A 14247-nucleotide genomic window follows, 5' to 3' on the forward strand; every position below is an offset into this window, starting at 1 on the left:
GTGTTCCTGCTCTTTAACTCAACTGGTTTCTGACTAGCAACAATAACAACCATTTCCCTGTGTTGCTGGAGCATGTTGGCCCTGACAGCAGAGCTGCTGCTTCAGTGCGTGTCTTTGCGTGAGCATAGCGGTTTGAGGAGTTGTGGGGTAGAAGAGTGTGATGGTGAAGCGTGAATAGATGAAGAGCACGCACACACTGTACGGTAACCTGATGGGGGGGGGGGGGGGGAAGGGGCTAAGAATAGCACGAAGCCTGAGACACAGAGCGCAGAGTATGCCGCCACCACCAGCAGCAGCAGCAGCTAGTAACATTACTCCACTACAGCTTCCAGAGTACTGCCTGCTGCGAACGCTCACACACACCATGTGGAAAATACATGTGATTTCCCCTTGTCTCCCATGTGGTTAGACACACAAAGGAACCTACTAGAAAACAGGCTCTGAATGCATCACTGTGTACAAATTGTAATAGATGGATTATAAGCAAGAATATTTAAAATCTAAATTCAAGCTAGTCAGGTTTTCCTACAATAGGAGGCAGGTAAATCCTGTAACACACTCGAGGAGACACACTACGCTTGCTGCGACAGTAAACAGCGGGTCACGTGATTGTGGTCCTGTGTGTGCCGTCAGTCTAAATGATGGGGGAGGTCTCTCTCAGCTGCGCATCCACTCCCAGCCTTCGTCTCCTCCGCCTCCTCCGACTACCTAATGAGTAGCAGGACAAAGCCAGGCGCAAAAGGCCCTGCTACTGAGACTACAGGAGAGGGGCAGAAGTGGCAACAATACCCAGCAGAGATTCAGCCATCTTCAACATGATCACACACACAGACTAACAACATGTATGTCTCTATCACCGACCAATTAATGTGCCTGCAATGTATAAATACCTTCGCACTGTGGTCGCCAAATCTGTTGTGTGCCCTAGAAATGTCCAGTCCAATTATTTTCTCATTGACAACACAAAATAAGAAGATAATCCTGTTCTTCAACATGTCAGTAATCCAAATTATTGTAAAAATTAGGGAAAATTATAAACTATCCATTCAATCTATTTATAATAACACCAAAATATGCTTGCTGAGTTCATTCTTAATCTCTTTATAAATTAATATTAGGTTTGTAGCCGTTAGTCAGAATAAGTAAGCAATTCTGAAACCATAAATAAAAAAAGACCTTTTTTATTGTGCCTTTATTGAAATGTTTAATATGGAACCGAGCAAAACATTTATTTCATAAAATACTAGATTAATTACTGACCGAAATTAGGAGTTAGTTCCGTCAAAAATCAAACAGCAATATGTAAACCAGGCCAAGTGTCTTTGTTGCTTGTTACACTAGAAAAGCGTAGACTTTTTTTTTTTTTATTTTTTTTTTAAATATACGATAAACAAAAACATTAGCCTTATCGGTTGGATGTCATGCAATCCTGCTTTCAAAAGCATAACATTACATGCACAGAATAAGTGCAGCTCTCCTCCCGTCGCTGGGTCATCTGAACTGATTTCGACATGGACAAACAAAGAGCAAGTGACACTGGATGCCTCAAGGCGTCTGTTCACCTCTCACTACCCTAACCCCAGACAGACAAAACACACACCTCCTCCCACCAGAGTGTCTGGCCTTCGTTCCGGTGGTTGTTTGGTTGCAAAAAAAATGAGCCAGTCATGTTCCTGGGAAGAGATGGAGAGCTCTGGTTCAACCTCCCCCACATGGGAAAAGCATGGGTTACCATTGCCAATAGTGGTGCAGAAATGAATGAGCAGACACAACTGCTTCCAAATTTTCACAGAAGCGATCCGTTTTATCAAGGCACCAGCCCATTACAGATAACATTTGGTAGTCAAAATTAAGTCACCTGCTAAAACTGTCAAAATGGTCCCTTGATGAGGACTAAATGGTTCATTTCCTGCCCAATCTAAAATACATCAAGCGTACTCTTCAATTAAACCATATTAGTTTGGCAGAAATACTTCCAGGACAACAAATTGTCTGGCTTTATTTCATAATAATCCAAGCATTAAGCTTTTTAAGACTCAGACATAATGCACCCTGTGTCCTAAATATGTATTCTTATGTAAGATTGAGTGCTGAACTCTTTCACGGCCTTAGCCATGACTTAAAAGCTTCAATAAAAAAAACAGGAATAGCCCTAAATTTACAAGGGAGAGGCTCAGGGCATTGCTCGCACACAAATCAAAACAATCATAAAATAGCTTGATGTTTGTACTCGAGACGCGTAAATGGGGTTAACTTTACTGGCAGGAGAAAAAGGCTCAGCCCACTGGAACTCGCCCATTAAAATTACTCGGCGAGTCGGAGAGCCTTAAGAAGCCTGAATGTGGGTTAATGATCAGATATCCAAGCAGCGGACAAGAACAATGAAGCCTTTACTGTTGATTATGGGTTAAAAAGGAGGGAGGGGGATGCGGGATGGTGTAGAGCAAAGGTTAGGACCTAGGCGTTGGTCTTGTTCTTATTTCAGTGACAAGCTCACGACTGCTGTTCAACTTTCAAGGGAAGGTCAATAACACAGCAGAAATTTAACAGTAGAAATAGAGAAACCAGATTCAAAATTCATAAATAACCTTTAATTCGTAAACAAAAACCTTCATTTCTTAAAGACTAGTCACTTTTCAACACAAGCAGTAATAAAACAATGTATAAAGTGAAAAAAAAAATGCTTTATCATCTTTGTCACCACCCATGAAACAAAACATCTCTAACAAGGTGTCATAACCTGAACGTGTCTCCAATCTACTGGGCTAAATATGAGCAAACTAGCTGGCAGTCTGAACAATAAACCATGGAGGGAAATGCTGTTAGTTCTCATCATAACATTCAAGAAATGACTCCATCTACACCTGCCACATCCTATTAAGCTTGGTGAGATGTCGATCGAATCACAGGCTGGCATATGTGCCAAAACCACAGCTTTGCAGTGCCAGAGCCTTAGAGAGGCCAAGATGCAAAGGGTGACACAGCATCCCCGTCTTTGAACTCTTTAAGCAGTTTTCATTTCACCATTGGGCTTTAAGATAAACAAGTTAAACTCTCAACAGAGCACATATCAAGTTAACTTCTACTCCTTTATTGTGCACATTAATAATAAAAAAAGTCAACACACCGGTTGAACTCTGTGTTCTTGTTGCACAATGATACACTGCCCAAAAAGATAATTTGCCAATGAACAGCGTGTGCGCAATACAAGGCAAAAAAACAAGAGGAAATAAACTGCATCTTAAACTGGTTAATGCCAGCCCGGCTAATTCTTTTAGCAAGAAATAAAATGCGCTGTATTTGTTAATGCATAGCTTGAACAATTTAGTGAAAATAACTCATTTTGGTGTAGGGCTGTAGCTTATGATTCTTTTCTTTATTAATTAATCAGCAGATTGTTTTCTTAGAGAGCCAACAGACCAAATGTCAAAGGGATCCAATTGTTATAACAGAAGACTTAAACACCAAACATATTCTGATATTAACCACCTTTGCTTAAAAGAAATACTTTAAATCAGCGCTGGATCAGAACCAGCCTATTCATATTGAATATCTCTGTCTTTATTTGGATTCTCTGGCATTCCAATTAAAACGTGAAGCTGTGTGGGGCTGAAGGACTTGATTCCTCTTTCGCACAGAAGCTTAACACTTGATTGATGTGAATATTCGCAGCATCAGGAATGATAGTATCTGTATTATAAACATAAGACCTCGTATAATTTAATCCAACTGCTATTGATGATTTTAACACTATAATTATTACAGAAATGGACAGCTGACAACCTTACATTTAACACTCACATTTAACACAATACATACCAGTTTGGATGTACTAGTAACCTCCTACTTTATTGTGATATCAGATTGTTTTGATATTGGGAAAAACACTCATCTATCCAAACTAACTAAATATCAGCAACAAGTAAATACATGACGTACTAACTAATTGGACTGGAGGGGAAGGCTTTTACTGTGACACCGCTGCAGCCACGAGACATATCTAATGGTTAACTTAACAAAGCCACTAAGTGCCAACTCCATTCTACCTTAAGGTTGCTCTGCATCCATTTTTGAATATCTTATCTTTTCTTGTAAGAAGGGAGAGCAGGCCAGGAAAGAGGAATGCTCGTATCTGGAAATGATAAAACGTAATACCATTTGGGAACCAATTACTCCTCCATGTTGCAACAATGATATTGGCTGATTCACAAAGACATACTCAATGTTAAATGATGTTTCAACATTTTGTGAATACTACATCATACAAACATCACCTCTGCAGTTGTCATCTTTATCAACAGCTGCTTTTTGCCGCTGTTAAATGTATAAAACAAACAAACGGCGCCTTACTCTGCCTTTATCACAGCACTGAGCTCAGGGTTTCTTGTTCGAAATTTGGATTCTTACATGTTTCTTGAGCTGGACCGTAGTCAGGCTGCTAGCCGTTGCAGCTAGAAAACAAACCAGGAGCTACAAGGCAGCTAGGGCCAGTTGCTAATGCTAGCTACGCAAACAGTAGCAGCCAGAAAGAAAAACAACATATGATTCATTGCCGTTTGATAATCTTAACATAGAAAAAGTTTACTTTAGGTTGACTTTCTAAAAAGGAGCCACGGGGAAACTTACAAAATACTGTTCTATCCAATCTGGTCATTTTTGCAACAGTGGCACCAACAATACCATCACTTAGAAAAGCTTGGGGGAAGAGTTGTCTGTTGCATCTCCCAATAGCTGAAAAGACACCGGGTCTAAAACTAAACAATTTGAAATCTATTGAAACTATTGAAGTTTAAGCTTTAGTCATAATGTCTGCAACTCATCAGAAAAAGAACTATTCATAGCAAACCATGCATCGCATTGAAGCACCATGAGTAGTGAATAATACCAATAGCAATGATTAACAACATTTGAAACCAATTCCAAAAAAAAAAAAAGGTTCAGGTCAAAAAGGTCCGAGAAATGTTTGAGGGGGGTTGCAACAAACAGAATGAAAAAACATGCAGAGAAATCTTCCTGTGGATTAAATACTAATTAAACTATTTTTGCAGCAGGAGGATCCTTGGCCCTCAGAAAGCATCGTCACTGTAAGAGCCAGAGTAAACAGGATATGATCGCTTTCTTTGGCATCAGTAAAGTGAAAGCAGCCCAGCAATGAAGAATGCAACCACATGCTCATTGTCAAATTGTCTTCCTACCTCCAGCCTGTAACAATCAATGCACGCTCTTATCTCTCTAACTGCTTATTCATGAAAGGAAACATTTAGGTCTTATTAATAATTAAAAAGCTAGAATGTTGTTATAATACAAACCATTTTCCCTTTATTTCCTTCCCTCTGCAGTGTCATTCTGTATTCTCCTGCAGGAAGGTCACGGGCTCTCAAATTGTCAGTCTTTAAAAAAAGGATGGATTATCAGGGAAACCGAGATCAGCCGAGATACTGCACTCAACACTCAACACTCAACGTACCAAACAAAAACAATGCTCTACACACATTCAGCTGCTGGTAAAGGCTAGCACATGTTGTGTAATCAGGAGGCTCTACCCACTTCACACAAATATCCACACACCCACCCACCCACACCCCACCCCCACACACCCAAACTCACACGTGCTCGGCCTCTGGAAGACGCAGATATGCGCCCGATGGAGCCAACTGCAGAGCTTTGCTAGAGGCACTTCGTCTCATAAACGGCACTAGTGCTTTCACAGTCATTTGAACTGCAACACAATAAATGAGGTCTACAAATTGAAATGAAAGCGATACAGAGCAGAACTGTAAGCTGTCCGGAATAAAGTAACCTGATTATTTTCTGCTTAAGGCTTTCTTTATCAATTTAATTTATTATAACCTTTCCAGACCGTCATATAGCCGGCGTTAGAAGGAATCCTAAACAATAGGAAGAATAAGAGTAAGACAAAAACTCTGACTGTTTTGGGGGGTTTCCCTTAAGAGACAGTTTCGGTGTGACCACCCAAAAAAAAAAAAAAAAAAAAAAAAAAAGGGGAACAGCATTCATTGTATGTTAAAAGGCCAATACTTCACAGCTTTACTAGAGTCCGAATCCATTACAGGCCTGTGTTGCTAATGAAGGGCAAAGGGCATCAACTTTAGGAGTCATACTTAGCAATGTTGTGAATACCTTTTTTTCCCCTTAAGGATACCGATTCCAACACCTGAACTTGGTATTGGCAGCTATAGAGTACTGATTTGATACCAGTGATTATATTTTATTATCAGCTGTATACCATTAGTCCTGTATGGCTGTGGTGGGATTGGTATCGTTGTATGGACTGGCTTAGGTTAAACCCTTTGTAAAACATGAACATATGCATACAGAGAATGAATGCCATTGAACTTTCTTTTATCATATAACGCAACAGATTTTCCAGGGTAAAGTTAGGGCTGGACGGTACAGCCTAAAATGTATATCACGGTATAGTTTTGAAGCTGAGGCTGTGTCAAAGGCGTTTCAGATACTGGATTTGGAACAACTCAAATCCTAAGGATTCCTCTTAATATATACATGAAAAAGAGCTTAAATATTCAGTGAAATGAGGCTCACACAGAACAAAATTTGCTGTCCACCACTAAAAGACCTTAGTTTGTGTTATTTCAGAAGCATTTCTATCTTTTTCCAGGTAGAATAATGATTAGTTTATGGCTAAACACTTTCTTTTCCATTCCACTGATCTGCATTTATACCCAACCACCTCCACGTGAAGGTCACTTTACTACCCTACCTCCTCTTATTATCCCTTTCTTAAATTACCTAATATACCACCCTAAAATGTGTGATGCAAAAAACGTTTGCCATGGACACATCCATCAGTCTGTTGAGGTATGCAACAAAGTAGTGTTGTGCTATGAAAATAAGATGCCTAAGCGCACTGTGTCTGATCCATCGTTCCTGAAAACAAATCCTCTCTGATGAAAAAGACAACTCCTAAAGCAGACCACAAAGGGACACTGTATGTCCTTACATAATTGTTCCTGCTTTACAGCACCTTGATGAATACCCTATTCTTTAACTAAGAGGCTTAAAGTCTATAGCAGCCATGGTATGCTTTCCCTAGTTCCATATACAGTAAGTTCTTTCTGTACCAGTAAACAAGCCATGTTATCTTTAAATGGTCCAAATATAATTAAGCAAATTTGTTATTTTTATTGTGACTGGATTTCCGGTTGTTAAGATTGTGTTACCAATACATACCTCACATCAAACTGTCCATTATGCCTCTCTTGGGGCTGTATTCCTTAACAGACATCTGCGTTGCTACGTACCTCTCTCTCTGCTTGTATGAACTTTTGCCTGGACTGCACATGTAAAACTGATGTGACTGCTGACCCCCCCCCATCTGATTTTCACGATCTGGGAGAAATTAGAGGAACATTTTTTGGCATCCAGACATGTCTGTCAATGCATAAGGGTGAGCTGAGAGGATGAATGTTGGCCCTGAATGTCGCCACGGTAATTATAGACAACAATATTGCAAAATCGACTCCCTGGCTGAAAGTCATAAAATCTTCAGACTAGCACCAAAGCAGGACTGTAACAAACTATTTTCCATTAACATTATCAAGAATCCAGTTTTTCAAATGATCATTATGTAGAGCAGAAACATAAAATACTCTCAAAGTACTCCAACTAGCCGCCAAAAGATGAAATATTCCTATAGGAAAAAAAAACAAACAACGCTTAATCGTTGTAGTTGTAACCTACTAATATTTACTCTGAAATATTAGAGATATTGTCGCTACAGACTAGCTGGTTTATGTACATTTATATTGCCATATCGATCACGCATCTATGCAATGTCATTGTATATGACAACAATAAAAGTGCATTTGCATCTGTGCAGAGATCCTTCCATCAAATTAAATGCTCCAGATTTCTCTCCAGGCTGCACCAATAAATGACCCGACCATCACACCATGTGACAAACTGTGCACAGGCACAGTGGGTAAGCAATAAAACAAGCCTAATGTATGTGAGAAAGATGGATGGGTAATTGTGAAAGAAAAAGCTTTGGGGAAGCAGCAAAACCAATATCAAATGGATATGTCAAGGAAACTCTTCTATAAAAAGTGAGGAAGAGGAAATTAACATCTGCAACCCCAATTCTGACAAAAAAAACACCCTGCAGTCTCACAGAATATCAGGCCATATTCGGGTTGTGGAAGCCAAGTGGCTTATTAAATTCCCAGTCATCAATTTAAGGTCAACATATATCTGACCATTGACCCAACCCAAACATATAGTGTGCTTGGAGATTTAATGGTGGCATTAACCAGTTGGCAGTGACAGTTAAACACATACTTTGAAAGCAATGTTTGCAGTAGTTGCAGCATCACAAGATAACGTTTGTAGTAATATCATATTAAAATACAAAAAACTAAAGTTAGCAAGGTCATTAAAACTGCCAGAAAACTCCCTGCAGCATTGCAGTACCTACCTGTTGGGGTTTAAGGGGGTAAAAGGGAATCTATGAATGCAGACAGTGGCAGCCCCCCAAATTGACTGGACAAGGCTTCAGTGTTTTTGGAGTAGACTTCATCTTAGCTGAAGGTGAGCTGCGTATTCTAAATTGTGAAATTCAAGGGTGTGCCAAAGCTAAGCAATACGTTTGACGTAGCGCGGTAGCTATCAATGATTCAGATATTTAGGATTCTACAGATCATTATTACCAATAAACTGATCATATCATGTGAGCACAAAACCTTTATTCCTGATGTCCACCATCAGGAATAAAGAGGTGTCTGTCTTTTGATGAACATTGACATTCTTTTGCCAGAAATCAGTGTTTTCCATAGGACTGTAAAAGTAAGTGCGTTTGTCTCTCGAACACACTCTCTCTCTCTCTCAAGCACTTGCTGTCCGGTTGCAATGCGCAATTGCATCTATCAAAACTAATAGATGCTTTGGGATTGCTTGTGACAGGCCCAATGTCAACCTTCAGTTACATTCGCAAAAGTAATCTGCACACTGTTGACTGTTGCCTACACCACCGCAAACCCATCCCATGGTGAGGGTTTGCAGATAGGTGGACAAAATAGGGCTACAAACAAACAGGAGTGTGATATTCCTGTTGAACCAAGTGGATGCGAGAGTCCAATACCAGACACTAACACATAAGCTGTGTCCCAATCCAGCGGCTGCAGCCTTCGGAGGACCCAGCCTTCGCGGTCTACGTCGGCCGGGTCCTTTGAAAATAGCGTCACATAAATGAACCGATCATCCTAAAACAAGTGTGATCTGATCAGGCCCCTTGTATTTAGTTTAAACACTTGTATCTGTAGATATTCACGCGAGTTAAAACCCAATAATTACATTTAAATGTGAATTCTCCCGTTGCTGGTCCACTAGTCACCATGTCATTAAAAAAATAAAATAAAATCTTGGGATATGTTGGGCCGTGAAGGATCCATCAGTTGTATCCTCCAAATCTGGGAAAAGTAGCCTGCATTTGTCGGCCGCATTAGAAGGAGTCGTTGAAATGGGACAGCCGTTTCGCGGCCGCTGTGACGCAATCGGTCTACAAATACACCCTCCGAAGGATGCAGCCGCTGGATTGGGGCACAGCTAATGTTTGCTTAATCTGCGTCAAATATTTCCCAAAGAGACGAAATGTGAAACATAAATAGGCTTAAGAAGAATCAAAATATTAGTGTGATGTTAAGAGTAAAATATACTCCTTGAAACATTTAATTAAGTTCAACCGAGATTAATAGAGGAGGTCAAGAAACACAGCCTTTCCTACATACAGGGCGACATAAACTGTAAGGTGACATATTGCAATATAAATTACTTTCCTCATTCCATTTTCACACTACAACCTTTAGCACAGTGGGACTTCTCATTCAATCCGAGCTAAATTACCATCTGATGCGTCCTCAAGATACATCAAGACTACTACGTTACTACGTTTTAATATGTAAACCTTTTGCCTTTTGCTTCGTTTAAGCCTAGCGTCCCCACTTCTCCTGTGTTTTAGACGTTTGAAAAGGCGACGGACGCCGTCTTAGATTTAAAACTCTGGTTCGCGTTTCAGTCTGGATGAGGAGAAAGGGTGACCTTTGGAAACTATGTCACGGACACCCCCATCCGCGACTTGACTGGATCTCAGCAGTCCCAACGTGTCCTTCTGACTCATTACTCCACAGATGGAAAACAAACAAACAGCCTTGATTACCAAGCAACTACTAGTGGTTAATTCAACATGGATAACGATTTACACGAGTTGCTGACCTTGTTGTCTATGCTAACAGCTGTTATGCATTCGAATTCTGCATTTTATAATGCTACTGCCGCCTAAATGCAGAATAGGTAAGCCATTATTTGAGCGGTTTGCGAGCGGCATGTGCAGCAGAGTAATCAGCCCTATGGAACAGACATTGGAAGGCATAGTTTTTGGTTTAGAGGAGGGTGATGGACATAAAACAGAATACTTTACTTTTCCTATCTATGCTTATTTTGTCAGCACCACTATTGTGAAGTTAACAAAGAAACTGTAAACATATAAAAGGATAAATGCTGCTCTCCAATATGATGAGGTCTTCAAGCCACGTCACAGACTGATGCCATCAATTTAATAATAGTAAATGGCCAAATAGTGGTTGGCAATTTTCCTTTGAAGATATATAGATATATTGTGTTCAAACACCTGTTCCGCTAATAATGCCTTTAGCAACTCAAAAAATACTAATTTACATAAATTCCTAAATAGGGTCCAGGAGGAGCATGGGAAAAGATTTTGTATTGTTGCTCTTTGTGGTTACATACATATTTTTGATGACATAACTAGTTTGTTCTCTGGCAATATCTTAGTTAATTCAAATAGCCCTTTCGCGATCATGGAATGTTTTACCGTATATTGTTGACAGAAGCCTTTTCTTCCTGAGCGTGAACATTTGGTAATCCCAAGTAGTGTTTAGCAACAGAAAGGCACACTTTCCCTTGTGTTCACGAAATTAAAAAATATCTTATGTTGAGGTCACAAAATATTTTAAGAAAGCATTAAAATGTGCAGGCCCCCACGTTCCTATACCTGGCAATACCAGCATGGTTGAACATTTTTTTGCATTTAAATGTGACAGAAGTGTAGACACTCTTCAAATAATGTGCAATGTTTGTCTTTAGTGTTATATTTTTGATACATTTGTATTTACAGTACCAGTCAAAAGTGTGGACACACCTTCTCATTCAACTATTTTGAAGAATCTAAAACATATTCTGGTTTGTTGAGCATTTGTTTGTTTACCACATAATTCCATGTGTTCCTTCATAGTTTGGATGTCTTCAATACTAATTTAAATTTTAAATATTAAAAAAAAAAAAAAAAAAACATTGAATGAGAACGTGTGTCCAAACTTTTGAATGGTACTGTATACCTTTACAAACTAGTGCTCAAGCTATGTTTATGTGAAGGTATCCCATGTTGTGAGGGTTTAAGCTTCTTAGAATTAAATAGTTATATACAATGACTCGAACAGTCAGATTTTTAAATCTTTTTTTAAATCTATCTAATAGTTATGTTGTTTATTTAAGAATGTCAATTGTGTCTTAGGGTAGACAATGACGTCACCAGTTTGCATCTTTTTAATTTTTACATTGTAGAAAAAAATAAAAATAAAGAAAAACCATTAAATGAGAAGGTGTGTCCAAACTTTTGACTGGTACTGTATGTCAAATGTATGGTAATGCTTTGGCAAAATATTCCTCTCCCCTCTCAATATTAACAGTGTGTGTGTGTGTGTGTGTGTGTGTGTGTGTGTGTGTGTGTATACATGTGTATGCCAGTATATGTATACACACACAGATCATTAAATTCTGCCTCAACATAATATCTCTTGGATGTTTTAAATTCCAAGCTCGACGTTTTGTTGCTTTTAAGTGGTGTCTGCACGGACAGGCATCTAAAAACAGGCTGCTTTTGCATCAGGCAACACACCCCCAAGATGTCACAGTCATCGGCTGCGAGGCGCCAGCTCCTGGTTATCAAAGCTATGCTGGTTTCTTCTATGAAATGGCACACACACAAAAACAAAACATAACCACACATGTCCACTAGATTTAAAACAGTAATTACCCCCCACCCCCCCAAACGACTGCGCTGTGGGTAAACATATGGTGGCGTCTGGCTTCACCATTACAAAACCACCACCACCACCACCACCACCCACCTCGCGGGTGATGTAGCTCGTGCTTGCTTATGTTGAGCGCTCAAATGTTCAACTTAACACAACGAGCTAGTGTCCCGAAATGCGTTGCACGTGTACATACGGCCAACATAAAAAAGGTTATCCACGTTTTAATGGCGGTATTTAAAAAATAAATAAATAAAAAAACAGAAGAGCACAGCCGGAGACAAAAGCCCGCTGCAGCCCCTCCACTGCCCCCCCCCTCCCCTCCTCCCTCCTCAGCGCTTAATCTAAGCTAGCTAGCGAGCTCGTTCCCAGCCCGACATAGCCTCTCTGTCTCGGGGCTAACCCAGCTCTCTGTGCTTCGCCATTCGACATTTTCCTCTCGGCTTCCCGTCTTCCCGCTTCAAGAGGCGACGAGTGTTCTAAACGCAGATTTATAAAAAAATAAAAATAAAAGCTGAACATTCCAGCTCGCGACGCACTCGGTTGTGTGTAACGCACGTGGCATAGAACTCTAGCGAGCGCACGCAGACACACAACGTTCCATTTTCGAACGCAGTTTACTTCACGTTAGCTCAGCCGTTAGCACGCTCGCTGTAAACCCCCCCTTCTCCTCCTCCTCCTCCTCCCTGTGTATGATCCGAGGCATTCAAACACAAACCTTGTTCTCTCCGCTTACCTTCAAACTGGGCCACACGTATCCCCAACTGACTCATGCAGGTTCTGCTATCTGTGGGGGGGAAATTGCGCAATATAAAGAGTTATTTCCTAAATATTGGAGCTTAACCGTAGCCTACGGCTGTGTGACGTTCATCGCTGGGTTTGAAAACATCCCAGCCGTTCGTCGCCCGTCCTCTCCGAGAAAAGCCCAGCAAAACATGCAAGCGGCGTTCCTATTGGTCGAGGGGAGTCACGTGACCGCCCGAGCCCCACCGAGCTTAAAAAACGTCTCCGTCTGCTGGATAGACTATAGATGGGTATGTGTGGAAACGGTTTTAACTCGTTGTTTTGTCTGTGCTGTGAGTAAACTCGCAACTTTTATCGATTAGACGTTCTCCTAGCGTTCGCCCTGTGTCAGCTAGTGGCGTTTATAGCGTCCGTGGTTGCGTATAGCGTCTGTATTTGGAGGTTAAATAACAGTAATGGGCACTTGACGTCATCTTTTCCGCTGCTGTTAGTGGGAACTTTCTCGAAGATCACGGCTGATGTTAACAGCTGTTTATTTCTATCATGTGAGCATGGTTTAATATGTTGGTGTCAACTTAATTTAAAACAAAAGCCTGATCGTGTGTGTGATTTAGCCCCGCTTATACAGCCCGGAGACTGATGGCATCGGCCCGCTCAGAATCGGTTGCGCAGTGGCATTTGCATCATGGTGTGTGTGTGTGTTGTGCGCATGCGCCGTGGTGCACAATGTTCTATGTTGCAGAGCAGTGCTTGAAAGTCGCAAGAGGAAACCGGAATGGGGGAGGGGCACCGGCTAGACACGAGAAAACGCCACCGGGGCAGGATGGAAATGTCAGGAGCAGTTGTAGGAAAAGGGTTAACATTATAACTAGCTTAACCGGATTAACTAAAGATATGTGGAATTCCTGAGTAAATCGGTTTATTCATTTAACATGACCAGAACAACATTTTGACTCCTCAAAGTGCTCATTTAGGATACCAGTAATTCAATTTTGTTTTAAGACTCAAGGTAATTTTGAAATGAAGTTGTAGCCTCCATTAATCATATCCATATTTAAGAGCTTGGGGTATTCAACATGTAAATCCTTGTTTAAATCAATCTTGCAACACAAATGCAAGATATCTTATTACCTGGTGACTATCATTTCAATCACAAACATGTAATGATTTAAAATTCTAATATTGTTAGATTTATTTTTGGATAGTAAAAATGGCATTGGGTAGCCTTGAATAAATCGCAGAAAGCCTATCAGTAATCTGTATTCAGTACAGCTAGTATGTGATCCAATGACTTGATTTAATCTTTGCCATCATTGCATTAGGAATGCTGACCAGAAATACAAATCTGGATGTGTTTTTTCAGTTTTGGTGCATGGACTGGTTTGCAAGCATTAAATGTGCCACAATTTCACATGAT

General features: G+C 40.4%; 1 protein-coding gene across 4 annotated transcripts in view; it reads right to left on the bottom strand.

The window, feature by feature from the left end:
- ankrd12 (ankyrin repeat domain 12) overlaps positions 1-13358 on the bottom strand; it is a 34481-nt gene extending 21123 nt beyond the window's left edge. For 2 of the 4 annotated variants that reach the window (XM_054596778.1, XM_054596777.1), the window contains exon 1: positions 12823-13358. The gene's annotated coding sequence lies outside the window, so the exon portion shown is untranslated. The remainder of the gene's footprint in view (positions 1-12822) is intronic. The other 2 variants (XM_054596780.1, XM_054596779.1) reach the window with 1 other exon arrangement.
- Between the last annotated feature and the right edge of the window lie 889 nt (positions 13359-14247).

This window comes from Anoplopoma fimbria, chromosome 3 (assembly GCF_027596085.1).
Source record: "Anoplopoma fimbria isolate UVic2021 breed Golden Eagle Sablefish chromosome 3, Afim_UVic_2022, whole genome shotgun sequence".
Taxonomy (NCBI): domain Eukaryota; kingdom Metazoa; phylum Chordata; class Actinopteri; order Perciformes; family Anoplopomatidae; genus Anoplopoma; species Anoplopoma fimbria.